At 40.8% G+C, this 26,630-nt stretch overlaps 1 long non-coding RNA gene across 1 annotated transcript; it reads right to left on the minus strand.

Moving 5' to 3' along the window:
* Positions 1 to 712: 712 nt before the first annotated feature.
* LOC111546465 lies at positions 713 to 24,819 on the minus strand. The gene is made up of 3 exons (XR_002732791.1): positions 24,667 to 24,819; positions 5,393 to 5,538; positions 713 to 773 (listed from the first exon to the last, which is right to left on the minus strand). It is a non-coding gene; the product is annotated as an uncharacterized LOC111546465 (long non-coding RNA).
* Between the last annotated feature and the right edge of the window lie 1,811 nt (positions 24,820 to 26,630).

A 26,630-nucleotide genomic window follows, 5' to 3' on the forward strand; every position in this document is an offset into this window, starting at 1 on the left:
ACACTAAGAGGAGATATCTAAGCAGAGGCCAGTGAATAACCCAGGTTGAGGAGACAGAGCTGAAAGTCCAAGAAGACCCAAGGCAGCTGGAGTTTGCAAGACAGAGTACCAGAGAAGAGAGAGCTGAGCAGAGATAGAATTCCAGAGATTTGTAAAGGGTCTCTCTTAAGTATTTAGCAGAGTATGAATCAATGTAGGCATTTGAGGTAGTTACCTGGGGCCAGGAAAAAAACCATCCAAGAGGATTAAAGGAAAGAGTGTTTTAGCACTCACAGAAGGTCAGAAATAACCTATTTTCCCATCCAGATTGACTGAACTTCATATTTGTGGGGCTTTGGGTAAAAAAGTCTACTCATTAGTTAACCTTACCTCAGTAGTGGGGAATAAATAGATGTGGACTAAACACTGTACTGGTACCACCAGAAAAGTATTAAAAACAGACTTAAAAGAAGTAAATGCTTTTCAAGTAATTTAACTGCATCCTAGAACAAAAGACATGCAATTGGAGTCCCTGAAAGGAGGGTGTGAGAAAAAATATTACAGGAAATAATGACTAAAATTGTTTCAACTTTGATGAAATGGTAGACACAGGAAACTCAACAAAACTCAAGCATACAAGAAACATGAAGAAGCCAGGTGCAGTGGCTCACGCTTGTAGTCCCAGCTGCTCGGGAGGCTGAGGCAGGAGGATCTCTTGAGCCTAGTAGGTTGAATCTGCAGTGAGCTGTGAACACACCACTGTAGTACTCCAGCCTGGGTGACAGAGTGAGACCCTATCAACACAAAATAAAGAAGAAGAAACATGAAGAAAACTACACTAAGGCACACAATAATCAAATTGCTCAAAATCAGTGATAAAGTGAAAATCTTAAAAGCAACCAGATCTGCCAAACCATTTCACAAAGCAATGTGAAAAAAACACATTATATACAGAGAAACAATGATAAGGATGACATTAGATTTAACTTCAGTAATAACGCAATCCAGAAAACAGTAGAACAACATTTTTAAAGTGCTGAAAGAAAAAAGCTAGAAATCTGCACTCAGTAAAAATGTCTTTATAAGAATTTTTTCCTTTTTTTCCTTTTTTCCTTGAGATGAGTTCTCACTCTGTTGCCCTGGCTGTTCTTGAACTCCTGAGCTCAAACAACTCTCTGCCTTGGCCTCCTAAAGTGCTGGGTGGGATTACAGGTGTGAGCCACCGTGCCTGGCCAGGACACTTTTAGACATACGAAGCTGAAAGAGTTCATCACCAGCAAATCCACACTACAAAAAATGTTAAAGAAATTCTTCAGGCAGAAGAAAAATACCCTATATGAAAATTTTAATCTGCACAAATTAACGAAGAGAACCAAAAATGGTAATACATGGCATGATTGTTAATTTCATGTGTCAACTTACTGGCCATGAGGTGTCCAGATTAAACACTATTCCTGGGCATGTTTGTGAGGGCGTTTCTGAATGAGATTACATTTGAATCAGTGGACTCAGTAAAGTAGATTGCCCTCCCAGTGTGGATGGGCCTCATCCAATCTGTTAGGAGCCTGAATAGAATAAAACGTGGCAGAAGGGAAAATTCACCCCTTTTGCTTCCTGCCTGTCTGGTTGAACTGAGACATCTCATCCCATCTTCCCTAGCACTCACATTGGGATTTACAACACTAGGTCCCTTGGTTCTCACGCCTTTGGACTTGGGACTGAATTACACCATTGCTTTCCAGGGTCTCCAGCTCATGAATGGCAGATTGTGGGACTTCTCAGCCTCCATAATCATGGGAGCCAATTTCTCATAATAAACATATTTACTATACCCTACTGGCTCTGTTTCTTTGGAGAACTCTGACCAATACACATGAGTAAATATATAAAGTATTTTTTCTTGTTATTTACATCTATTAAAAGATAGTTGACTGTTTACCCAACAGTAGTAACAATGTGTTTTGGGGTTTGTAATATATGTAAAGGTAAAACGCATAATACTAACAGCATAAATGCAGGCAAGGGAGAAAAGGAAGTATACTGTTATAAATTTATTGTACTATACATGAAGTCCTATAATATCACTTGAAGTTAAACTATAATAAGCTAAAGAAGTGGAAGCCTGGCCAGACACAGTGGCTCACGCCTGTAATCCCAGTACTTTTGGAGGCCACGGTGGGATGATCACTTAAGTCCAGGAGTTCAAGACCAGTCTGGGCAACATGGTGAGACCTCATCTCTACAACAAGTAAAAAAGTAAACCAGGCATGGTGGCGCATGTCTGTAGTCCTAGCTGCTGGGGAGGCTGAGGTGGGAGAATTCCTTGACCCCAGAAGTTCAAAGCTAAGTGAGTCATGATCATACCATTTCACTCCAGCCTGAGGAACAGAGAGAGACCCTGCCTCGATTAAAACAAAAAAAAAAAAGAAAAGAAAAGGAGATGTATAAGCCCTACAAAGTTGTAGAAAACACTAAAATAACAAAAAAAAAAAAGTTATAGTGAATTCATGAGCCAAAAAAAAAGATTAAATGGTATCATACTTGCACACCAATGTTTATAGTAGCTCTATTCACAATACCCAAAAGGTGGAAACAGCCCAAATTTCCATCAACAGAAGAATGGATAAACCAAATATGGTATATACATACAATGGAATATTATTCAACCTTAAAAAGGACTGCAATTCTGATACACGCTATAACATGAATGAACTTTGTCAACACTATCCTAAGTAAAATAAACCATACAGAAGAGGACAAATATTTTATGATTCCACTTACACAAGATACATAAAATAAACAAAATTATAGAGATGGAAAGTAGAATACAGGTGTACCAGGGTTTGGGAGGAGAAGGGCATAGGGATTTATTATTTAATGGATACAGAGTTTTTATTAGGGATCATGAAAAAGTTCTGGAAATTGATAGTAATAATAGTTACACAACATTGTCAATATACTTAATGCCACTAATTGCATAGTTAAGAGTGGCTAAGATGGTAAAGTTTATGTTATGTATAGTTTACTACAATAAAAAAATTTAAAAGCTATCATAAAAGATTCAATTAAAAGGCATTCATTTACATCCTATGGATTTTACCTTACTTATGGTTTTAACTTTCCTTGATTATTCTTTTAAACTATTTATCTTTCAATTTACAGAAATGATTTTTCCTTCTAATATCACATTCTGCAATGATGCTTATTTATTTATATTACAGCAAGGGTCACTGTGCTCCTTCCATCATTTATCTTCCATGCAAACTTAGCCAAGGCCAGGAGCAGTACTCCTAGATTACAAAACTTAGAGCTCAGTCCTTTTAAACCAGATGCCCATGCTCCTGGTCTCCATTTTTCAAGAGCATTGAATTGTTACTTGAAGACCCAGAATAACAGTCCACCAGGAACCAGGCAGATATTCTTTTACCATCTTCCAAACAAGGTGTTTCTTTCTTCTTTTTTTTTTTTTTTTTTTGAGACACCGTCTCACTCTGTCTCCTAAGCTGGAGTGCAGTACCGTGATCTCGGCTCACTGCAACCTCTGCCTCCCAAGTTCAAGCTATTCTCCTGCCTCAGCCTCCTGAGTAGTTGGGATTACAGGCACATGCCACCATGCCCAGCTAACTTTTGTATTTTTAGTAGACACGTGGTTTCGCAGGCTGATCTCAAACTCCTGACCTCAAGTGATCCACCCGCCTCCGCTTCCCAAAGTGCTGGGATTACAGGTGTGAGCCACTACGCTTGGCCCAAATAAGGTGTTTCTGATGAAATCTCCTTATCCACAACGTTGCCACCCCCCTCTCCATCCGTACCCAAGTGTGGTTAACCTTAGTGTTTCCAGTGAACCTGTTATCCACATTGCTCAGGGAGCTATCTTCAGTGATTCAGAGGTCAGTTACTTTCTTAAGAGAGGCCAAAGGAATTTTCTGCCACTCTTTTGCTAGAGAAAAGAGAGGAGGCCGGGCGCGGTGGCTCATGCCTGTAATCCCAGCACTTTGGGAGGCCGAGGCGGGTGGATCACGAGGTCAGGAGATCAAGACCATCCTGGCTAACACAGTGAAACCCCGTCTCTACTAAAAATACAAAAAATTAGCCGGGCCTGGTGGCGGGCACCTGTAGTCCCCGCTACTTGGGAGACTGAGGCAGGAGAATGGCATGAACCCGGGAGGCGGAGCTTGCAGTGAGCCAAGATCACGCCACTGCACTCCAGCCTGGGCAATAGAACGAGACTCTGTTTCAAAAAACCAGAAAAAAAAAAGAGGAAAACACACACACACTCACTCATGCTCTAGGTCTAATTTGGAGAAGGGTAGCCTTCTACATTTGAAAATTCTTTTCAGTCTTCCTTAATCATGAAAAGAAGAGGTATATAAGCCCTTGTTTTTCTGCAACTGGCTATAATGCCTTAAGGCTAAAATCAAACCAATAATAGTAATAATTACAACAGCCAATATGACCTCAGTGCTGACTGTCTTAGTCCATTTGGGCTGCTGCAACAAATTACCATAGACTGGATGGCTTTAACAACAAACATCTCTTTTCCACAGTTTTGGAGACTGAGAAGTCCTAGATCAAGAAGCTAACAGATTCTGTGTCTGGTGAGGACCCACTTCTTCTACCTCCTCACACGGCCTTTCCTCAGTGCAGGAAGCAGAAAGAGAGATTTTGTGTCTCTTTTTTTTTTTTAAGGGCATTAATCCTATTATGGCAGCTTCAGTCTTATTACTTAACCAAACCTTAATATCTTCCCAAAGGCCCTCCCTTCATATACCATCCAGTGGGGATTAGGGTTCCAATATATGAATTTGGAGGGACATAAACATTCAGTTCACAGCACGCAACCCCTGATTCCCCAAATTTATGTCCTTCCTACATACAAAATATATTCATTCCATACCAACAATCCCAAAAGTCCTAACTTTTTGAGGCATCAACTCTAAAGTCTAAAATGCAAAGTCTCAGCTAAACATCATCTAAATCAGATACAAGTAAAACTCAAGGTACAATTCATCCTGAGGCTAAGTTCCTCTCCAGCTGTGAACCTATAAAGCCAAACAAGTTGCATACTTCCAAAATATAATAATGGGACAAGCATAGGGTAGATATTTCCACTCTAAAAGACAGAAACAGGAAAGTAGAAAGTGGTGATGGGTTCCCAAAAAGTCTAAACTCTAACAAGGCAAACTCCATGTTATATTATAGCTCAAGAATAATTCTCTTTAGCTCAATGCTCTGCCTTCTGGACCCACTGGAGTAGCAGTCCCACCCCAAGGACCCACTGGGGCAGCGGCTGTGTCCCTACAGCTCTGCCCCTTTGTTTCCCTTTGAAACTGAGGTGGCAGCAGCCATGCCCCCGGGCCCATGCACTCTGGGCCTGTGGTGAGAGTGGCAGCCCTGATGATCTCTGCATCACCTTTGGAGTCATCTCTTCCCCCTTTCGAAGCTGAATAGTGTTGTGGTCTGGTCCTGTGGGTCTGAGAAGTTCAACAGCCTTCCTTCATTTTGTTCTCTCTCTGTCTCCTTCAGCACAAACTGTCAGTGCTTCTCCTTGAAGTCTGACTAAATGGTACAAAAAAATAAATAAATAAAAAATTAAAAAAAAAATAAAAACTGTCAGTGTTTCAAAAGCAGAAAGTATATCTGTAACAATAAAAGAAAACAAGAAAACAAAACAAAACAATAAAAGAAAACAGTGTTTCTGTTGGGGTGGTTGATTAGGTCCATGTTTCATACCCATGCTAATCTCCACATCAAATGGTGGCTCCTCCACACCCCACCCTTCCCTTCCCATCACACTTTCTCATTTTTTTGTAATGTACACAGGCTGAGAATTTTCCAGATCCTTAAGTTCTGCCTCCTTTTTGCTTAACAACGTTATCTTCTCTTTATTTCTCTCTTCTCGCTAGCCACTCCTTCAACATTCACTTGCAAGTTCTACCTTCCACAAAACACTAGAACATGAACAAAATTCAGCCAAGTTATTTGCCAATTTATAACATGAATAGTCTTTTCTCCATAATACTGTAACATATTTCCCCATTCTGAGACCACATTGCCCTTAATGTCCATATTTCCACCGACACTCTGTGCATGGTTATTTAATTTATGTGTTGTCTAATCAGATGGAAACTTTCTCTACAGCACTCCTCTTTTTTTTGAGCTGTCACCAGAATCACCTTTAAAATATCTTTAGCAATGTTGGCTTTATCTAGCATGCACCTCAAAACTTTTCCAGCCTCTACCCACTACCCAGCTTCAAAGCCACTTCCACATTTCTAGGTAATTGTTACATCAGCACCTTACTCCCACTACCAATTTCTGTCTTCCTCAGTTCAGGCTGCTGTAACAGCATTGACAGGGCGGTTTGAACAACAAACATTTACTTCTAACAGTTCTGCGGGCTGGGAACTTAAAGATCAAGGCACCAGCAGACTCAGTGTTTATTTAGAGCTCTTTATCTGGTTTGCAGAAGACTGTATTCTTGTTGTATCTTCACCTGGCCAAGAAAGAAATCATCTTCCTCATGTTTTTTCTTATAAGGGCACTAATCCCATTCATGAGGACTCTACTCTTATGACCTAATTACCTCCCAAAGGTTCCACCTCCCAATAACATCATATTAGGAATTAGGATTCCGATGTATGGATTTTGGGGGGACACAAACAGTCCATCATGCTTATGCTCTTCATCTGAAATAGTGCATGGGTTACCAAAACCAAATCAAAATTATTAATAGTAATAAGAACAATAATAAAAGTAGCAGCTACAATAATAGCTAACTAAAAACTGAATGTTTACCCTGTACTTTGCAAAACACTTTACATATATTATTCCATTTATTCCTCGTCATAATTCTACGAGTAAGAAACTATTATTAACATTGAGTACACATAGACACAAAGAAGAGAACAACAGACACCAGGGCCTACTTGAGGGCAGATGGTGGGAGAAAGGTAAGGTTTGAAAAACTACCCACTGGGGGCTGATGTGGTGGCTCACACCTGTAATCCCAGCAATTTGGGTGGCTGAGGCTGATGGATCATCTGAGGTCAGGAATTTGAGACCAGCCTGGCCAACATGGCGAAACCCTGTCTCTACTAAAAGTACAAGCATTAGCAGGGTATGGTGGCAGGTGCCTATAATCCCAGCTACTCGGGAGGTTGAGGCAGTAGAATCACTTGAACCCCGGGAGGCGAAGGTTGCAGTGAGCCAAGATTGCGCCATTGCACTCCAGCCTGGGTGACAAAAGCGAAACTGTGTCTGAAAAAAAAAAAAAAAAGGAAAGGAAAGGAAAGAAGAAAGAAAAGGAGGAGGAAGGAAGGAAGAATGGAAGGAAGGAAGGAAGGAAGGAAGGAAGGAAGGAAGGAAGGAAGGAAGGAAGGAAGGAAGGAAGGAACTATCCACTGGGTACTATGCTGATTACCTAGGTAACAAAATTATCAGTACACCAAATGTCCATGAAATGTAACAAACCTGCACATGTACCCCTGAACCTAAAATAAAAGTTGGAAAGAAAAAGAAACTATTATTCGCCTATTTTCCATGGAAAGCTATTTAACTAGAAAAACTCACCTCAGCAGCTAATTAATATATGCCATGCCAGAAACAAGAAAGTAGCAGGTGATTACCCTCCTGCTGTTACTATGGCAGATAGGCCAAATCAATTTATTTCAACAAATGTTTATAAAGTTCCTAGCATGTACCAATACTGTAGTATGCACTGGAGATACAAAGAAAGGGTTAGTCATGGGCCCTGCCAAGGAGCTTGCAATCTGGTGAGGAGTATTTGAAAGGCAGTAAGATTCGTAAGTCTATTACAGGAGTATGGGGTATACAAAGAAGGAAGTGATTCATATCATGTAAACTTTTTTATCTCAAAAAATAACACTAAGTTATACATTAACTGGAAGAACAACAGCAATAAGAGTGTAAGCAAAAAATGAGTGTGAGGGAAAGTACATAAAACAGAGTCTTGGTGTTTTCATATCTTTTCGTCTTTTTATGTAGGTTCCTGGATTTGATTTGAAGCATACAAATGGTGATAACAAGCAAGTACATAAATAGATACACTGTATTTCATTTTTCCCAATACTTTTTAAAAACATGTTTGTGATCTTTCTTTACCTATCTTTTATCTCAACCTAGGAAAGTCTATTGAGTCAATGCAATCAAATTTGGAAGAAATTCTTGGCAACAACCCAAATTGGCAAGCAGATTAGGTAGCTGAATTTTTAGTCTATGGCAATAATGACACTGGTTGGTTCATTAAAATTGCTATACTTTTTAGTGTAGAAAAATTCAGGCCAGGTGCAGTGGCTCACGCCTGTAATCCCAACACTTTGGGAGGAAAAGGTGGGCAGATCATCTGAGGTCAGGAGTTTGAAACCAGACTGACCAATATGGAGAAATCCCATCTCTACTAAAAATACAAAATTAGACGGGTGTGGTGACACATGCCTGTAATCCCAGCTATTCAGGAGGCTGAAGCAGGAGAATCACTTGAACCCAGGAGGGAGAGTTTGTGGTGAGCTGAGATTATGCCATTGCACTCCACGCTGGGCAACAAGAGCAAAACTCTGTCTCAAAAAAAAAAAGAAAAGAAAAAGAAAAATTTAGCTTGGCTGGGCACAGTGGCTCATGCTTATAATCCCAACACTTTGAAAGGCTGAGGCAGGAGGGTAACTTGAGGTCAGGAGCTTGAGACCAGCCTGGGCAACATGGTGAAACGCCATCTCTACTAAAAATATAAAAATTAGCCAAGAATGGTAGCACAGGCCTGTAATCCCAGCTACTTGGGAGGCGGAAGCAGGAGAATCACTTGAACCTGGGAGGCAGAGGTTGCAGTGAACCGAGATGGTGCCATTGCACTCCAGCCTGGTCAACAGAGCAAGATTCTGCTTCAAAAAAAAAAAAGAAAGAAAAATTTAAATGAATGCTTCTTATACAGTGCTGCTGGCTTTCCTTCTTAGGGTGAACAGTCTATAAATTCAATAACAAAATAACAAAGAAAAAGCTATGCTTCTTAGTTCACTGAATAAATAATTGTGATTCAAATTACAGTTTGTTTTTTGTTTTGGTTTGGTTTGGTTTTTTTATGCTGCAGAAAGAAATTCTGAACTGGCCAGAATATCAAGAAAGTTGGTTAGGGCTGGGCATGTAACCAACATGGCTCAAGCCTGTAGTCCCAGGACTTTGGGAAACTGAGGCAGGAGGATTCGTCAAGCTCAAGAGTTTGAGACCACCTTGGGCAACATAGGAAGACTCCTGTCTCTACAAAAACAAAAATAAAGTAAACCGGGTATAGTGGCAGGCACCTACGGTCGCAGCTATTCAAAAGGCTGAGGTGGGAGGATCACTTGAGCCCGGGAGATCAAGGCTGCAGTAAGCCATGATCACATCAATGCATTCCAGCCTGGGCAACAGCACGAGACCTTGCTGCAAATAAATAAATAAATAAATAAAAATGTAAAAATAAAAGAAAGTTGGTTAAGTAAAACCATAATTGACCATAATTGACTTTTTTTATTGTTTTTGGGATGAGGTGTCACTCTGTTGCCCAGGCTGGAGTGCAATGGTGCCATCTTGGCTCACTGCAGCACATAATAAAAAATAAAGCAGGGGCAGGGTTCAGTGGCTCACACCTGTAATCCCAGCAATTTGTGAAGCCGAGGCAAGTACATCACTTGAGCTCAAGAGTTCAAGACCAGCCTGGCTAACATGGTGAAACCCCGTCTCTACCAAAAATACAAAAATTAGCCAGGCAAGGTGATGCATGCCTGTCATCCCATCTACTCAGGAAGCTTAGGCACAAGAATCACTTGAACCTGGGAGGCAGAGGTTGCAGAGGACCAAAATCACATCACTGCACTCCAGCCTGAGTGACAGAGTGTAACTGTCTCAAGCAATTGGAAGAATAAAATTGCCTTTTACTTAGATTGAAAAAACTTTAAGAGGAGCAGATTTGAGGTTGGAAGCAGCTGGGGGTGGGAGGGCATGGAGAGGAATACCAGGACCTGTTGATAGACACCAAAGTGGCTCTGTCAGTAAGAAGCTGGATATATGAGTCAAGAGTTCAGGGGAGAGGGCTGGGCTGGAAATATAAATTTGGGAGCTGTCAGCCTATAGAGTGTATTTAAAATCATGGCATTGGATGAGGTCATCTAAAGAGTAAGTGTAATTAGAGAAAAAGAAGAGCCCACAGAACATACCAATATTCAGAGGTCACAAAGAATGGAAAGAACCAGCAAAGAAGATTGAGAAGAAACAACCAGGGTCAATATAGGTACCTAAAGAGAGGTTTTGGGGTTTTTTATTGTGTTTGCTGTTTTAAAGGTAGGTGAAATTACAACTTGTTGATATATTTTCTCATTGCATTATAACACTTTTCAATTACAAAGTAGATTCAGATGAATTTGATTCTGTCCCCTTAGAATTCTCTAGATGTACCAAAGTGACCCATTTGTCTCTTAGTATTCTATTTGCTTTTACATTTTGCTAATGAACTGCCTTACAGTAGTTCATAAAATAAACAACATACATTCTATTAGCTTTTTCTAAATATTTTCATATCTTGCGTGCTTTGGAATCATTAGTAAAGACTTGAAAATTAAAGGTGTGCTCTGCACATGTGTATGTGAGAGAGAGAGATTTGAAAGCAAACTGGATATTAAAGCCTAAAATGTGTAATTCATTTTGACCAAACTCCTAAAAAGAGAAATTAATCATTCAGGAAAATAATTCACCCAGAAAGTAAGATTGTTTCCTTTTTATGTCATAATTTTTCTCCCTTAATCTCCCTGATCTTTCCAAATGAACACCCTCCAAAAATTAAATTTACTTTAGATATGCATAATTTCTAAGATTCTGATTCTAGTAATATTTTGCACAGATTTTACAAAGAATTCATTGAAATTTGTGAGTATGGATCAACTGCAGAACAAGACCCTCTTAAAAGGCTAATAAGTTTTCAACTTGACAGAATTTTGCTTAGAGAAATATATTAAGCAATGTGAACCCCAAATGTATTTTTTCTTCTCATATACATATAAATTACACAGAGATATTGTGGGTTTGGTTCCAGACCACTCCAATAAAGTGAGTATTATCATAAAGGGAGTCATACAATTTTTTGGTTTCCCACTGCATGTAAAATTTATGTTTACACTATACTGTAGTGTATTTTTTTTAAGCCAGTCAAAATTAGCAGTGGGACTTTATTCGGAGTACAAGAGCATTATGTCTTAAAAAAAAAAAAAAGTAGAAACCTTAATTTTAAAATACATTATGGCTAAAAAATGCTAGGAATCATCTGAACCTTCAGCAAGTCATCATCTTTTGCTGGTGGAGTGTCTTGCCTTGATGTTGATGGCTGCTGACCGATCATAGTGGGTGGTGGTTGCTGAAGGTTGGGATGGCTGTAAGACAACCTGATTGTACTAAGACAGTAATGAAGTTTGTCACAAAGATTGACTCTTCCTTTCATGAAAGACTTCTCTGTGGCATGCGATGCTGTTTGACAGCATTTTAGTCACAGTAGAATTTCTTTCAAAACCAGATTCAATCCTCTCAAACCCTGCTGCTGCTTTATCAACTAAGTTTATGGGTTATTCTAAATCCTTTGTCCTCATCTCAACAATGTTTACAGCATCTTCACCAGGAATAGATTTTATCTCAAGAGACCACTGGCCGGGCGCGGTGGCTCAAGCCTGTAATCCCAGCACTTTGGGAGGCCGAGACAGGCGGATCACGAGGTCAGGAGATCAAGACCATCCTGGCTAACACGGTGAAACCCCGTCTCTACTAAAAACTACAAAAAACTAGCCGGGCGACGTGGTGGCGCCTGTAGTCCCAGCTACCTGGGAGGCTGAGGCAGGAGAATGGCGTGAACCCGGGAGGCGGAGATCCGGTGAGCTTGCAGTGAGCTGAGATCCGGCCACAGCACTCCAGCCTGGGTGACAGAGCGAGACTCCGTCTCAAAAAAAGAAAAAAAGAGACCACTTACTTGGTTCATCCATAAGAAGCAGCTCTTCATCTGCTCAAGTTTTATCATGAGACTGCAACAATTCAGTGACATCTTCAGGCTCCACTTCTAATTCTAGTTCTCTTGCTATTTCCACCACATTTACAGTTACTTACTTCACTGAATCTTGAAAACTTCGAAGTCATTCATGGGAGGAGTGGGAATGAACTTCTTCCAAACTCCTGTTAATGCTGATGTTCTCCCGTGAATCACCAATGCTCTTAATCACATCTAGAATGGTGAATCCTTCCCAGAAAGTTTTCAATATACTTTGCCCAGATCCATTAGAAGAGTCACCATCTATGGCAGCTATAGTCTCACAGAATATATTTCTTCAAGAGTAAGACTTGAAAGTCAAAATTACTTCTTGATCCATAGGCTGCAGAATGAACGCATGAAAACAACATTTGTCTTCTTGTACATCTCCATCAGACCTTTTGGGTGACCAGGTGCATTATCAATAAGCAGTAATATTTTGAAAGGAATCGTTTTTTCTGAGCAATAGGTCTTATCACTGGACTTAAAATATTTAGTAAACCTTGCTATAAACAGAAGTGCTGTCATCCATTTATAGAGCATAGGCAGAGTTGATTTAGCATAATTATTAAGGGGCTTAGAATTTTCAAAGTGACAAATGAGCATTGTCTTCAACTCAAAGTCACCAGCTACAATAGTCCCAAACAGGAAAGTTAGCCTATTCTTTGACACTTTGAAGACAGACATTGACTCCTCTCTAGTTATGAAAGTCCCAGACACCATCTTCTTTCAACAGAAGACTGTTCTGTCTCCATTGAAAATCTGCGGTTTAGTGTAGCCACCTCCATTACTGATCTTAATTAGATCTTCTGGATAACTTGGTGCAGCTTCTACTTCGGCACTTGCTGCTGATTCACCTTATTTATTTTTTTATTTTTTTATTTTTTTAGATGGAGTCTTGCTCTGCCACCTAGGCTGGAGTGTATGGTGCAATCTCAGCTCACTGCAACCTCCACCTCCTGGGTTCAAGCGATTCTCCAGCCTCAGTCTCCTGAGTAGCTGGGACTACAGGTGCCTGCCATCACACCCAGCTAATTTTTGTATTTTTAATAGAGATGGGGTTTCACCATGTTGACCAGGCTAATCTCGAACTCCTGCCCTCAGGTGATCGAGGGCCTCCCAAAGTGCTGGGATTACAGGTGTGAGCCACCGCACCCAGCCTCATCTTGTACTTTTATGTTATGGAGATGGTTTTTTTTCTGTAAACCTCATGGACCAACTTCTACTAACTTCAAACATTTTTTATCCGCTTCTTTACCTCTCACAGCCTTCATAGAATTGAGGAGAGACACTTGCTCTGGATTAGGCTTTGGCTTAAGAGAATGTTGCGGCTGATCTTCTGTCAAGACTACTAAAACTTTCTCCATGTCAGCAATAAGGCTGTTTCACCTTCTTATCATTCATATATTCACTGGAGTTTCACTTTTAATTTCCTTCAAGAACTTTTCCTTTGCATTTACAACTTGGCTAACTGTTGGGAGCAAGAGGTCTAGCTTTTGGCCTTTCTTGACTTTTGGCATGCCTTCCTCACCATCCTTAAACATTTCTAGCTTTCGATTTAAAGTCAGAGATGTATGATCTTCCTTGTACTTGAACACTTAGAGGCCATCATAGGATTACTAACTGGCCTAATTTATTTTTTTCTTTTCTTTTCTTTTCTTTTCTCCTTTTTTTTTTGAGATGGAGTCTCACTCCCATCGCCCAGACTGGAATGTAGGGGCAGGATCTCAGCTCACTGCAACCTGCACCTACCGGGTTCAAGCGATTCTCCTGCCTCAGCCTTCTCAATAGTTGGAATTACGTGCATGCCACCATGCCCAGCTAATTTTTGTATTTTTATAATAGAGAGGGTTTTGCCATGTTGGCCAGGCTGGTCTCAAACTCCTGATCTCAAGTGATCCGCCTGCTTCGGCCTCCCAAAGTGCTGGGATTATAGGTGTGAGCCACTGAACCCAGCTATAACTGGTCTAATTTCAACATTGTTCTGTCACAGAGAATGAAGAGGCCTAAGGAGAGAGTGGAAGGAAAAGGCCAGTCAGTGGAGCAGTCAGAACACCTACAAGACTTTTGATTAAGCTCACCTTCATTCATATATGGGTGTGGTTCCTGATATCCCAAAACAATTACAATAGTAACACAAAAGATCACTGATCAAAGATCACCAGGGCCGGGCGCAGTGGCTCAAGCCTGTAATCCCGGCACTTTGGGAGGCCGAGACGGGCGGATCACGAGGTCAGGAGATCGAGACCATCCTGGCTAACACGGTGAAACCCCGTCTCTACTAAAAAATACAAAAAAACTAGCCGGGCGAGGTGGCGGGTGCCTGTAGTCCCAGCTACTCGGGAGGCTGAGGCAGGAGAATGGCGTGAACCCGGGAGGCAGAGCTTGCAGTGAGCTGAGATCCAGCCACTGCACTCCAGCCTGGGTGACAGAGCAAGACTCCGTCTCAAAAAAAAAAAAAAAAAAAAAAACAGATCACCATATCAGATATAATAATAATGAAAAAATTTGAAATATTGCAAGAATTACCAAAATTTGACACAGAAATGCAAAGTGAGCGTATACTGTTGGGAAAATGGTGCCTACTTCCTCCATTGAATCTTGAAACCTTCAAAATCATTCATGAGTGTTGGAATCCAACCTCCTGCTATCCAACCAAACTCCTATTAATGTTGATGTTCTCCTGTGAATCACTAATGTTCTTAATGGCATCTAGAATGGTGAATCCTTCCCAGAAGATTTTCAATATACTTTGCCTTGTATGCTTTCAAAATACTTTGCCAATATACTCAGCTCAGGGTTGCCACAAACCTCCAATTTGTAAAAATTACAAGGCACAAGCCAGGCGCAGTGGTTCACGCCTATAATCCCAGCACTTTGGGAGGCTGAGGCAGGTGGATCATCTGAGGTCAAGAGTTCAAGACTAGCCTGGCTAACGTGGCGAAACCCCGTGTCTACTAGAAATACAAAAATTAGCTGGGCCTGGTGGCACAGGCCTGTAATCCCAGCTACTTGGGAGGCTGAGGCAGGAGAATCGCTTGAACCCAGGAGGTGGAGGTTGCAGTGAGCCAAGATCGAACCACCACACTACAGCCTGGGTGACAGAGCGAGACTCCATCTCAAACAGAAGAAAAAAAAAAAAAAGACACAATAAAGTGAAATGAAATAAAATGAGGTATGCCTGTATGTGGAATAAATCATGCCTATGTGAGTTTTGCTTTGTTTGGTGTTTGGGACTTTTTTGTTTGGTCTGAGATATTTACACACTGTTATTCTGGGCCTATGGTCTCAAGAAAAATCATTGCAAACTTATTCTTTACAAGTCATGATTTAGGCTGGAAGTGGTGGTTTACACTTGTAATCTCAGCCCTTGGGGATGCCAAGGAGGGTGGATAGCTTGAGTCCAGGAGTTCAAAACCAGCCTGGTAAACATGGCAAAACCCTGTCTTTACAAAAAATACAAAAATTAGCTAGGCAAGGTGGCCTGCACCTATAGTCCCAGGTACTCAGGAGACTGAGGGGGAGGATCACCTGAGCCCAGAAGATCAAGGCCGCAGTAAGCTGTGATCATGCCACTGCACTCCAGCTTGGATGACACAGTGAGACCGTCTCAAAAAAGAAAAAAAGAAGTTGTGATTTATATACTATTTGTACTCAGATATCCTTAAACTCGTTTGTCTTTTAGTACAAACATTAGGATGAGTAGTCAGAAGAAAATTATTTTAATTCATTATTGTAGGGTACAAGAGAATTTGAGAAAGGCTTCTCATTTTTCTTCTGCAAGAGTTAGAGCTATCTTTTAGGGTCTTTGTTTTATTTTGCTTCTCTTTCATCTATCACTATAAATGGCATAGAAATTTAAATGCTGGTGGCTGTTTAACTACATTTAAATAAGTAAATACACAACTGATTTTTCATTCATAATATGGATTATTGTCCTGTAAAATACAGAAGAGCCAGCCAGTCACAGTGGCTCACGTGCTCCAAAATCCTAGCACTTTTGGAGGCTGCAGCAGGTGGATCACCTGAGGTCAGGAGTTCAAGACCAGCCTGACCAACATGGAGAAACCCTGTCTCTACTAAAAATACAAAATTAGCCAGGCGTGGTGGCATGTAACCCCAGCTACTTGGGAGGCTGAGGCAGGAGAATCACTTGAACCTGGGAGGCGGAGGTTGCAGTGAGCAGAGATTGCATCATTGCACTCCAGTCTGGGAAACAAGAGCGAAACTCCATCTCAAAAAAAATAAAAAATAAAAAATACAGAAGAGCGAAACTTGTTTCATATACCTAACTCCCAAATCTTGAGACCTCATCAAGTGTCAGAAAGTAAACTACCAGGCATTCTGCATAGCCCAGAAAAACCACTCATAGGCCACTCTTGCCTAGAGTAGGCCTAAAAGGAGAATAAAACTTAACAAGAAAAATTCAATTAAATTTTTTCTTACAAGCTGAAACGCCTGAATAAGTTTGGGAATGTAAATGTTTCTTGACCTAAAACTCATCCATTTCCCTGAGGTCTGCCGTTCTTGAAAATCATTAAGATAAAATAGTCATTCAATAGCTCTTCCTGGGATAAACCACAGCACTGTTAATATTGCATCAATATCAATGTTATGATAATTAGGTAAACGAATTCTTACAAATATTGCCTATTATTTATAGATGAAGTTTTTTTATTTATAGACATCAGTTATTATGTACATCTAAATGTGGGAAATAAATTATCTGATGTAAAAAAATTAGGCATCAAGGCTTGTAATTCAATTTCTAACCTACCACACACTGTAGCCTTGAGCAAATTACTTAACCTCCTGGTAGCTTAATTTATACATCTACAGAAGGGTAAATTACCACCTATGTTATTTACAGAGAGGATGAGGATTTACTTAACATAGTAATTAGTAGGATTCTATCATTTTGGTAAAATTCTAACTCAGCTGGAAATCTACACAGATTTAATTCATGGGAAAACTTAATACTGAAATAACTACTAATGTATTTTTTAAAGGAATTATCCAACTGTAAAATTGGCAAATGTTTCCCTTGGGCTAAACAAATGAATTTACTTTGTTGTAAACTCATCAGCTCACTGGATCAGACTATAGGACTAGAGAGTTCAAGGCCATAGGCATAGTTTCCACATTGCTCAGACACTCACATACAAACTATCTCTGCTACGACCACAGTTGTATTCCTAACCACATCTAAATCTACTGCTTTATAATACATGGCACAGGTCACCAAGGAACCTGGTTTGGCCTAAGAATGGGGATGCTTCAGTAATTCCTCTATCAGCATTATCGAAAAAAGCAATGCAAAACCCAAATCTTACTAACTGTATAGGTCAGTAAGATCACCTTTGTTTCATTACTGAAATCTAAGCCTCAGAAACGTAGAGGTTTTTGTCTGTTTTCCTTATTACCACATCTCCAGCTCCTAGAACAATGCCGGATATTTAATAAGCAATAAACACCTATTTAATAAATTAATTAATTACTCTCAATCAGGAATTTGGAGCCCTCTTTCCTTCCATTCTCAAAGGAATTACAGGATTTTCCAGAAGACAATCATTAAAAAGCCTATTTTTGGATTGTTAAGTTACATAATACAGTAAAATTAACATACATATTCAAAATATTTACAAATGAACAATGTAAGGTCAACCCAGAGGCATTTTTATTCATTATAACATCGACTTATAGGGTGCTACTTTTAACTGTTTGCCCAAAGCCTTCCCAATTTACACCTGTTGACCTAACGTAATTATTAATAACACCTTCTTTTATTATCAGGAGGTCTTGCTTTTTTTCTGAAACGGAGTCTTGTTCTGTCACCAGGCTGGAGTACAGTGACATGATCTCCGCTCACTGCAACCTCCACCTCCCGGGTTCAGGTGATTCTCCTGCTTCAGCCTCCCAAGTAGCTGGGACTACAGGCACGCACCACCATGCCCAGCTAATTTTTATATTTTTAGTAGAGACGGGGTTTCACCATGTTGGCCAGGATGGTCTCAATCTCTTGACCTTGTGATCCGCCTGCCTCAGTCTCCCAAAGTGCTGGGATTACAGGCATGAACCACCATGCCCCACCAACAAAATGTATGCTTAATCCTATCTACTAACCTAACTACACACCAGGAAATTGAGAACTTATTCCTTTTGCAAGTTGACTTTCTCCAAAAAAAGCAAAAAGAAAAAACCTTGACATGATCCATCAGAATGTCTAATAGTAAAGACCAAAAGGCACTGTGATACAGTGAAAAGAATAACAACAAAGAAGTTTAAAAACTTGAAATATAGGCCAGGAGCAGTGGCTTACGCCTGTAATTCTAGCACTCTGGGAGGCAGAGGCAGGCAGATCACCTGAGGTCAGGAGCTCAAGACCAGCCTGGCCATGGTGAAACCCCGTCTCTACTAAATATACAAAAAATTAGCCAGGTGTGGTGATGCACGACTGTAATCCCAGCTACTGGGGAGGCTGAGGCAGGAGAATCACTTGAACCCAGTAGGCGGAGACTGCAGTGAGCTGAGATCTTGCCATTGAACTCCAGCCTGGGCAACAAGAACGAAACTCCATCTCAAAAAAAAATACAACTTGAAATATAGTCTAAATTGTGCCCACTAATTAGCTGGGTAACTTTAGGAAAAAAATGTTTAAATGGGCCTCACTTTACCCACTGAGGAAGGCAGGACTTACTGGCCTAAACAAAAAATATTTAAGAGCCTTCTAGCTCTATTATTTTCTAATTCTTCAGTTTATCTATTGCATTTTCTCCTTTATTTTTATTATTTTTTGAAATATGATTTTTGGCACATTGATTTAATTTTCTAGTGGCTAAATGATTTGAGATCATTTAAATTCTTTAAAAATCAGGCCAGATGCAGTGGTTCACGCCCATAATTCCAGCACTTTGGGAGGCCAAGGCGGGCAGATCACTTGAGGTCATGAGTTTGAGACCGGCCTAGCCAACATAGTGAAAGCCCATCTCTACTAAATAAATAATTTAAAAATCTAAAAAGGAGCCAGGCATGGAGGCTCACACCTGTAATCTCAGCTACTTAGGAGACAAAGGCAGGAGGATCACTTGAGTTTAGGAGTTTGAGACCAGCCTGGGCAATATAGCAAGATGCCATCTCTTAAAAAAAAAAAAAAAGAAAGAAAAGAAAAAAAACAAAAAACTAAAAGGGACATAAACTTTTGATTCTAATGCTTTATATAGCAAACATATGATTTAGAATAATTTAAATGATTACATTCAAAATATGTGTTTACTTCAAATGTATTTTCAGAAACCTTAAACAATAAAAGTAAATAAATAATGCTTTTTAGTCTCATCCATCTGAAAGTAGGTAGATGGGGGGATAACTCATGACCCAGAACCCCAAGATTCTCAGATCATGGTCACCTTTTTGCCACTCTCACCAACACCTCCAAGAAAGCAGTAGAAAAGCCTATATGCTGACCTTGTGGTCCAAGGAAACTTAAAGTGGGATGGGGTGTTGTGGGTTGAATAGTGTCCCCAAAAACATTTGCTCAAGTCCGAACCCCTAAAACCTACAAATGAGACCTTATTTGGAAACAAATATGGGGCTCGGTGATATAATCAAGTTAAGGTGAGGTTATACTGCATTAGAGTATATGCATGGAAAGAGGTATGAACATTCTGACAATCAGTATATGCTATTGGTAGGAGTGTAAATTAGTTCAACCATTGTGGAAAGCAGTATGGCAATTCCTCAAAGAGCTAAAAGCAGAAGTACCATTCTACCCAGCAATCCCATATATACCCAGAAGAATATAAATCATTCTACCATAAAGACACACACATGCAAATATTTATTGCAGCACTATTCACAATACCAAAGACATAGTATCAACCCAAATACCCATCAATGACAGATTGGCTAAAGAGAATGCATTACTTATATATCAGGGAATACTATGCAGCTATAAAAAAAGAATGAGATCATGTCTTTGGCAGGAACATGGATGGAGCTGGAGACTATTATCCTTAGCAAACTAACGCAGGAACAGAAAACCAAATACTATATGTTCTCAATTATAAGTAGCAGCTAAATGATAAAAACTATGAACACAAAGAAGGAAGCAAAAGACACTGGGACCTACTTAAGTGGGGAGGGCATCAGGAGGGAAAGCAGCAGAAAAGATAACTATCGGGTACTTGGCCTAACACCTGGATTATAAAATAATACATACAACAAACTCCCGTGACGTTGGTTTACCTATGTAACAAACCTTCCCATGTACCCCTCAAACCTAAAATTAAAAGTTTAGAAAAGGGGAAAATGTAGACATACACAGAGACAGGGCCATTTGATGATGGAGACAGAGATTGGAGGGTTGTAGCTGCAAGCCAAGGAATGCCAAAAATGTCAGCAAGCACCAGAAGCTAGGGGAGAGGCCCAGGTCAGTTTCTCCCTTAGGGCCTCCAAAAGGCACCAACCCTACCAACACTCACTTTAGATTCCCAGCCTCCACAACCGTGAAACAAATACTGATGTTTAAGTTACCCAGTTTGTGGTGCCTTGTTACGGCAGCCCTAGGAAACTAAAACTGGGAGCATCAAAACCGTTCCCTGCTTTATTGTGTCCTTGTCCCACAAATGAGCCTAGAAATGCCTGACTTGGCTATGTAAAAACACAGAGAACGTGCCGCTTTTATGAGAGGCTGACTGCTCATGAACTGTCACAGGACAGGTGCACTTCATCAGCCTCAGCCCATGCTTTACTCATGGTCTTTGTTGGTTCCTTTGAAAGCAGGATGTGGTTTGCCCCAACTTCCCTCCTTCTTGGAACCAGCATGTAACGCATACTTGTTTTTGAGAGTTTTTTTTTTTTTTTTTTTTTTTTTACTATTGCAGAGAAACGGGGCTTTTAAAAGATTCAAAAGCATTTCAAAACTATGAAAATCTCCCAAATATAGAAGTGGTATATGTGGGCTTTGCTGAGATGTCATTGCAGTTTGGCCTGTTTATTGTCATCTGGTACCTGCTCCATAAGGATGATAGTTATTATTTGTAGAATCACTTCATGAGCCACTTCTAAAGATGCAGCTTTATTAGGCCACTGAAAATGGAAAGATGAGATACAGTCTGTGATCTCACAGAAATTACACTTCAGAAGGGACAAAAATATTTAAGCACATGAGGGCAATAGGAGTTAAAAATTTTAAACTATATGTGGCACACTGAGGTGGCATAAGTTAGGTATCATTAATAATTTCAAGAATAAAATGATCTTGAATTGAGATTTGGAAAATGTAGATATTTTTCAAGTAGGCGAGGCAAGAAAGGGCATTCCAGCATGGGCAATGGTCCAGGTATGTACACACACATACACACTCACACATATATTGGCAAATTTGAGGGAACTGCAAGTAGTTTACTGTGGGTAGAGTAACATAAAATAGAATTGAAAACAAGTTTTTAAAAATCAGCCTAAGGGAATATAATAGCAAGAGAGAAGGTTGTTCAGAAAATCATTGCATATGTTTACATATATTTTTTTTTTCTTTTTTTTCTTGAGACAGGGTCTCACTCAGTTGCCCAGGCTGGAGTGCAGCGGCAAGATCTCAGCTCACTGCAAGCTTAACCTCCCGAGCTCAAGTATTCCTGCCACCTCAGCCTCCCAAGTATCTGAGACTACTGAGACTACAGGTGTGTGACACCAAGCCCAGTTAATTTTTTTTTTTTCTTTTTTTGTAGAGACTGGGTTTTGCCATGTTACTCAGGCTGGTCTTAAACTCCCGAGCTCAAGTGATCTGCCCACCTCAGCCTCCCAAAGTGCTAGGATTACAGGTGTGAGCCACCATACCCAGCCAGGTTTCTATAGATTTTTTTAACAGATAGCTTTCACATGTGCCTCCATGCATCAGAGTAGGTAAATCAAAGAAGAGAACCTCATCAGTTAAGACTCATCATATCATAAGGTAAAAACTAATCCTTTCCTCAAAAGAATGAGAAAAATACTTACTATAATCCCACAGTGTAATTGTGGTGGCAGAAGGAAAGACGAGAAAGGAACAGAAATGAAATTAAAATGCTCAGGAGGTAGAACACACCGCACAAAAGAACTATAGGATGTTTCATAGTTTTCCTGCATTGGTGACAAGGAGAATGGAGGCACTATAAGCTAAGATGAAGACTAAAGGCGAGAAAGACAGTGAGTTCAGTTGTGGGAATATGAACTGTTTAATACCCTATGGGGAAATACTAGTAAAGTTGTCCAGTGAGCATCGGGGATGACGAACTCAGATGACAGGCATGATTGGAATTAGAGATATCAAATAAATGAGCTTATAGTTAGAAGTTGAAGCTAAAAAAAATGGATAAGCTCAGCCAAATGGGCTTGTAGACTAAGAAAAGAAGGTATGTAATGAGTGATTAAGAGCATAGTCTCTGGAGCCAAAATGCTAGCATCTGAATCATAGCTCCATTACTAGCTAACCATGTGATCTTAGGCAAATTAACTTTTCTGTTTCAGTTCCCGCAAATATGAGGTTCTGAAAATTAACTGAGTTATTTTATGTAATGTACTTAGAAGTGTGCCTGGCCCATAGTAAACATCCAATAATCTGTAAAGAGAGAAAAAGGGGACATGGGAAAAGAGAGAGGCAGAGACAGAAAAAGATTGGTGGGAAAGACAGCCAAGGAAAAAAGCCCACCGAAAAGCAGTGGACAAAGAGAAGGGGGCTATAAGAAAGCCTGGAAAGTTGCTAAAGGAGAAAAGAAATTAAAACCAGCAAGGAATGTAAGAATCTCAAGATGAAGTGTTGGTTCAAAAGTTGGATCTTGCTGGGTGCAGTGGCTCAAGCCTGTAATCCCAGCACTTTGAGAGGCCAAGGCAGGCAAATCACTTGAGGTCAGGAGTTCGAGACCAGCCTAGCCAACATGGTGAAACCCTGTCTCTACTAAAAATACAAAAATTAGCTAGGCGTGGTGGCGTGCGCCTGTAATCCCAGCTACTCGGGAAGCTGAGGTGCGAGAACTGCTTGAACCCAGGAGGTGGAGGTTGCAGTGAGCAGAGATCCGACCACTGCACTCTAGCCTGGGCAACAGAGTGAGACTCTGTCTGGAAAAAAAAAAGACAAAGGAAGAGTCCACGGGATTGGTATTTGGGTCAGTAGGAGCTCTGCGAGAGTGCAGCACAAAAGCAGAAGCAGGAGATGTGTGGGAGGCCACTGCACAACCTCCTCACTAGCTCCTGTTTTTCCCTACTTGTGTGTGTACCTAATAGAATTTTTCTTGATATGAAGGTGCAACATGAAGATTTAGCATTTTCTTTCAATTTACTCAGCTTCCTGCTTTTCATGCAAATTGGTCTGCATACAGCGTTTTAAGTAGATAAAACAAATTCGCAAAAATTGTATTATTTTGATCACCTTCCCCAGTTCCACCACTATTAATCAACATCGCCTGCTCTTTCACTAAGAAAACGCCAAAACAAAAATATAAGAAGGTAGAATAAGAGCCTGTCTCAATAACTCTACGGCGCTGGAGCGGGAACGTCGGTGTACATGAAAATGTGTTAGGATATGTGTTTAACATGCCGATTTTCAGGCCCCGCCTTCAGAGAAATTGGGAATCTGGATTCTAACACACCTTCCATGTGATTCTGATGCACGCAGCCTAGGAAGCTGACTTTTCAAAATAATCACTCAGAAATGTGTAAATATATTGAATAAATATACTTTGGTTAGAAGATCAGAGATATTGCCGGGCGCAGTGGCTCAAGCCTGTAATCCCAGCACTTTGGGAGGCCGAGACGGGCAGATCACGAGGTCAGGAGATCGAGACCATCCTGGCTAACACGGTGAAACCCCGTCTCTACTAAAAATACAAAAAACTAGCCGGGCGAGGTGGCGGGCGCCTGTGGTCCCAGCTACTCGGGAGGCTGAGGCAGGAGAATGGCATGAACCCGGGAGGCGGAGGTTGCAGTGAGCCCAGATCCGGCCACTGCACTCCAGCCTGGGCGACAGATCAAGACTCCGTCTCAAAAAAAAAAAAAAAAAAAAAGAAGAAGATCAGAGATATCACAAAAGCAAGGCAAGATATTTCATGGTACTTAGTCCCACACTTAAAGTATTCCTAAACAGAAGTGTTTCTCAAGCTTTAAGGATTATTAAAATACAGATTGCTGAGTCCCACACTATTTCTGACTCCGTAGGTCTAGAATATGATCGGAGAATTAGCTGTAACACGCTCGCGGGTGACCGTATGTTAAAAACTCCTGCTCTTCAGCTTCACAGAATTGTAACACAGTCCTTGGGTATGCGTGGCCTTAGGGGAGGGGGGGAAGAGGGATGAGTTCCAGGACACCGCCCCCTCCGTCCCCCCACCCCTTCCCTGTCTCCCCCGTACCCTCCCCCGTCCCCCACCCCGCCCCCCACACCTCCCCTACGCCTCACCCCTCCGCCAGCACAACGCCAAATCCGCACACACACAAGTCCCGCAGTTGACCCTGCCCAAGCTGCGAATGTGAAAAGCTGGCGCTTCATACACGCAGGGTTCCTAGCCCACCAATGCTGTTTTCCATCCACATTTGGTTGAAAAAGAATCCGGGTATAAGTAAGCCTGCGCAGTTCAAACCCATGTTGTTCGCAGTCAACTTACTTTGCTCTCCTCTGTCAGCAACATGAAGAAAACCATGCTGGTCATTATATATATATTTTTTTAAGCATTAAAAAATAGGCTGGGCATGGGGTTCATGCCTGTAATTACAGCACTTTGGGAGGCAAGGCGGGAGGATTGCTTGAGCCCAGGAGTTCCAGGCCAGCCTGGGTAACATAGACAAGTCTCTTAAAAAAAAAAAAAAGTCATAAAAGATAAAGTAATTCTTTGTTTGTTTTTGAGACAGAGTCTTACTCTGTCACCCAGGCTAGAGTGCAGTGGCATGATTTCCGCTCATCGCAACCTCCGCCTCCGGGGTTCAAGTGATTCTCCTGCCTCAGCCACCAGAGTGGCTGGGATTACAGGCACCCGCCACCACGCCTGGCTAATTTTTGTATTTTAGTAGAGATGGGGTTTCACCATATTGGCCAGGCTGGTCTTGAACTCCTGACCTCAGGTGATCTGCCGGCCTCGGCCTCCCAAAATGCTTCGATTGCTGGTGTGAGCCACCTCGCCCGGCCGAAACATAAAGTAATTCTGATCCATGGTGGCAAATGTTACACAGCCTTACACACTAAAGCAAGAGAATCATTTCACCCATCAATTATACCAGGTGGTCTCAAGACCAGCCCAGGGAGGTCAAAGTGCAGACGTGCAGATTTTGCTCCTTCAACTACATCGCAGTGGTTTTGCACAGCCATCCTAAAACTTCCCTGAGAGGGTTTAAATGACACGTGTAAGGGTACTGGGTTCAGCCTTAGCAAAATATGTTGTTTCAATTTGAGCATACGTCAGGAGAGAAATAGTTTGAGGATTATTTCTCCTCCCTAACATTTGGATGTTGTGTAAGAACTCAAAATGGAAGATTCAGTTAATGATGAAAATTTGCTTACTATTCTCGTAAATGACTTATTTTCTAACTATGATTCATAACTACATACTTGCATAGCGTGTGTTCAACATGACTGTGCTGTGATTCTTTCTAGCAACTAGTTTTAAATTCCTTTAAAATGAGAAACCTGAAAATGTTTTTGGATGATGCATTTATTGTAACAAATTTAAGTGTAGGATTCCTTCATAATTGTACACTTCATCCCTTTTTTTATAGTAAGTGCTTTTTCACAAACATATATTACATATGACTTTCAAATAAGAAAGGCTATCACAGGAAATAATACCTGCTAGGTTTTCTTTTTCTTTTTTTCTTTTTTTTGGGAGGGGGGGACAGAGTTTTGTTCTTGTTGCCCAGGCTGGAATGCAATGGCACAATCTCAGCTCACTGAAACCTCTGCCTCCGGGTTCAAGCGATTCTCCTGCCTCAGTCTCCCAAGTAGCTGGGATTACAGGCACCCATTACCACACCTGGCTAATTTTTTGTATTTTTAGTAGAGATGGGGTTTCACCATGTTGGCCAAGGTGGTCTTGAACTCATGACCTCAGGTGATCTGCCCGTCTCAGCCTCCCAAAGTGCTGGGTTTACAAGCATGAGCTACCACACCCGGCCAGGTTTTCATATTCTTGTTGGAAGAGTATTACTTTAAATGCATATGCTCAAGTGGAAATTGTTAATTATGGAAAGAACAGGTGTTTCATGAGAGAGACAACATTTACAGTCTTTAATTAATTTATAACAATTAGAAATGAAGATTTGTGACTTCAATTACATAGTCACAAATTTTTTTTTAGGTGAATTTAAGGCAAACAGATTTTTTAAGCAAAATTACTGATGATGAGAGTGGAAAATAAATACCATTTTATCCCTCCACTTCCACATTGGCTTAGAGAATAAGAGAGATTTTACCTCACAGATGTTTTAGATGTGAACCAAGTGGTTCTGATCTGATCACTCTAGCATAACGATGAGATTTCGGGAACCCCATGGGTGTCCAAAGGTGCTTCTGTCAAGGGAATAATGGCCACAGTGTGAGCTGCCAAATAGGTATAGCTTTTCAAGATGCCTTCTAAGC

This window comes from Piliocolobus tephrosceles, chromosome 11, assembly GCF_002776525.5.
Source record: "Piliocolobus tephrosceles isolate RC106 chromosome 11, ASM277652v3, whole genome shotgun sequence".
NCBI lineage: Eukaryota > Metazoa > Chordata > Mammalia > Primates > Cercopithecidae > Piliocolobus > Piliocolobus tephrosceles.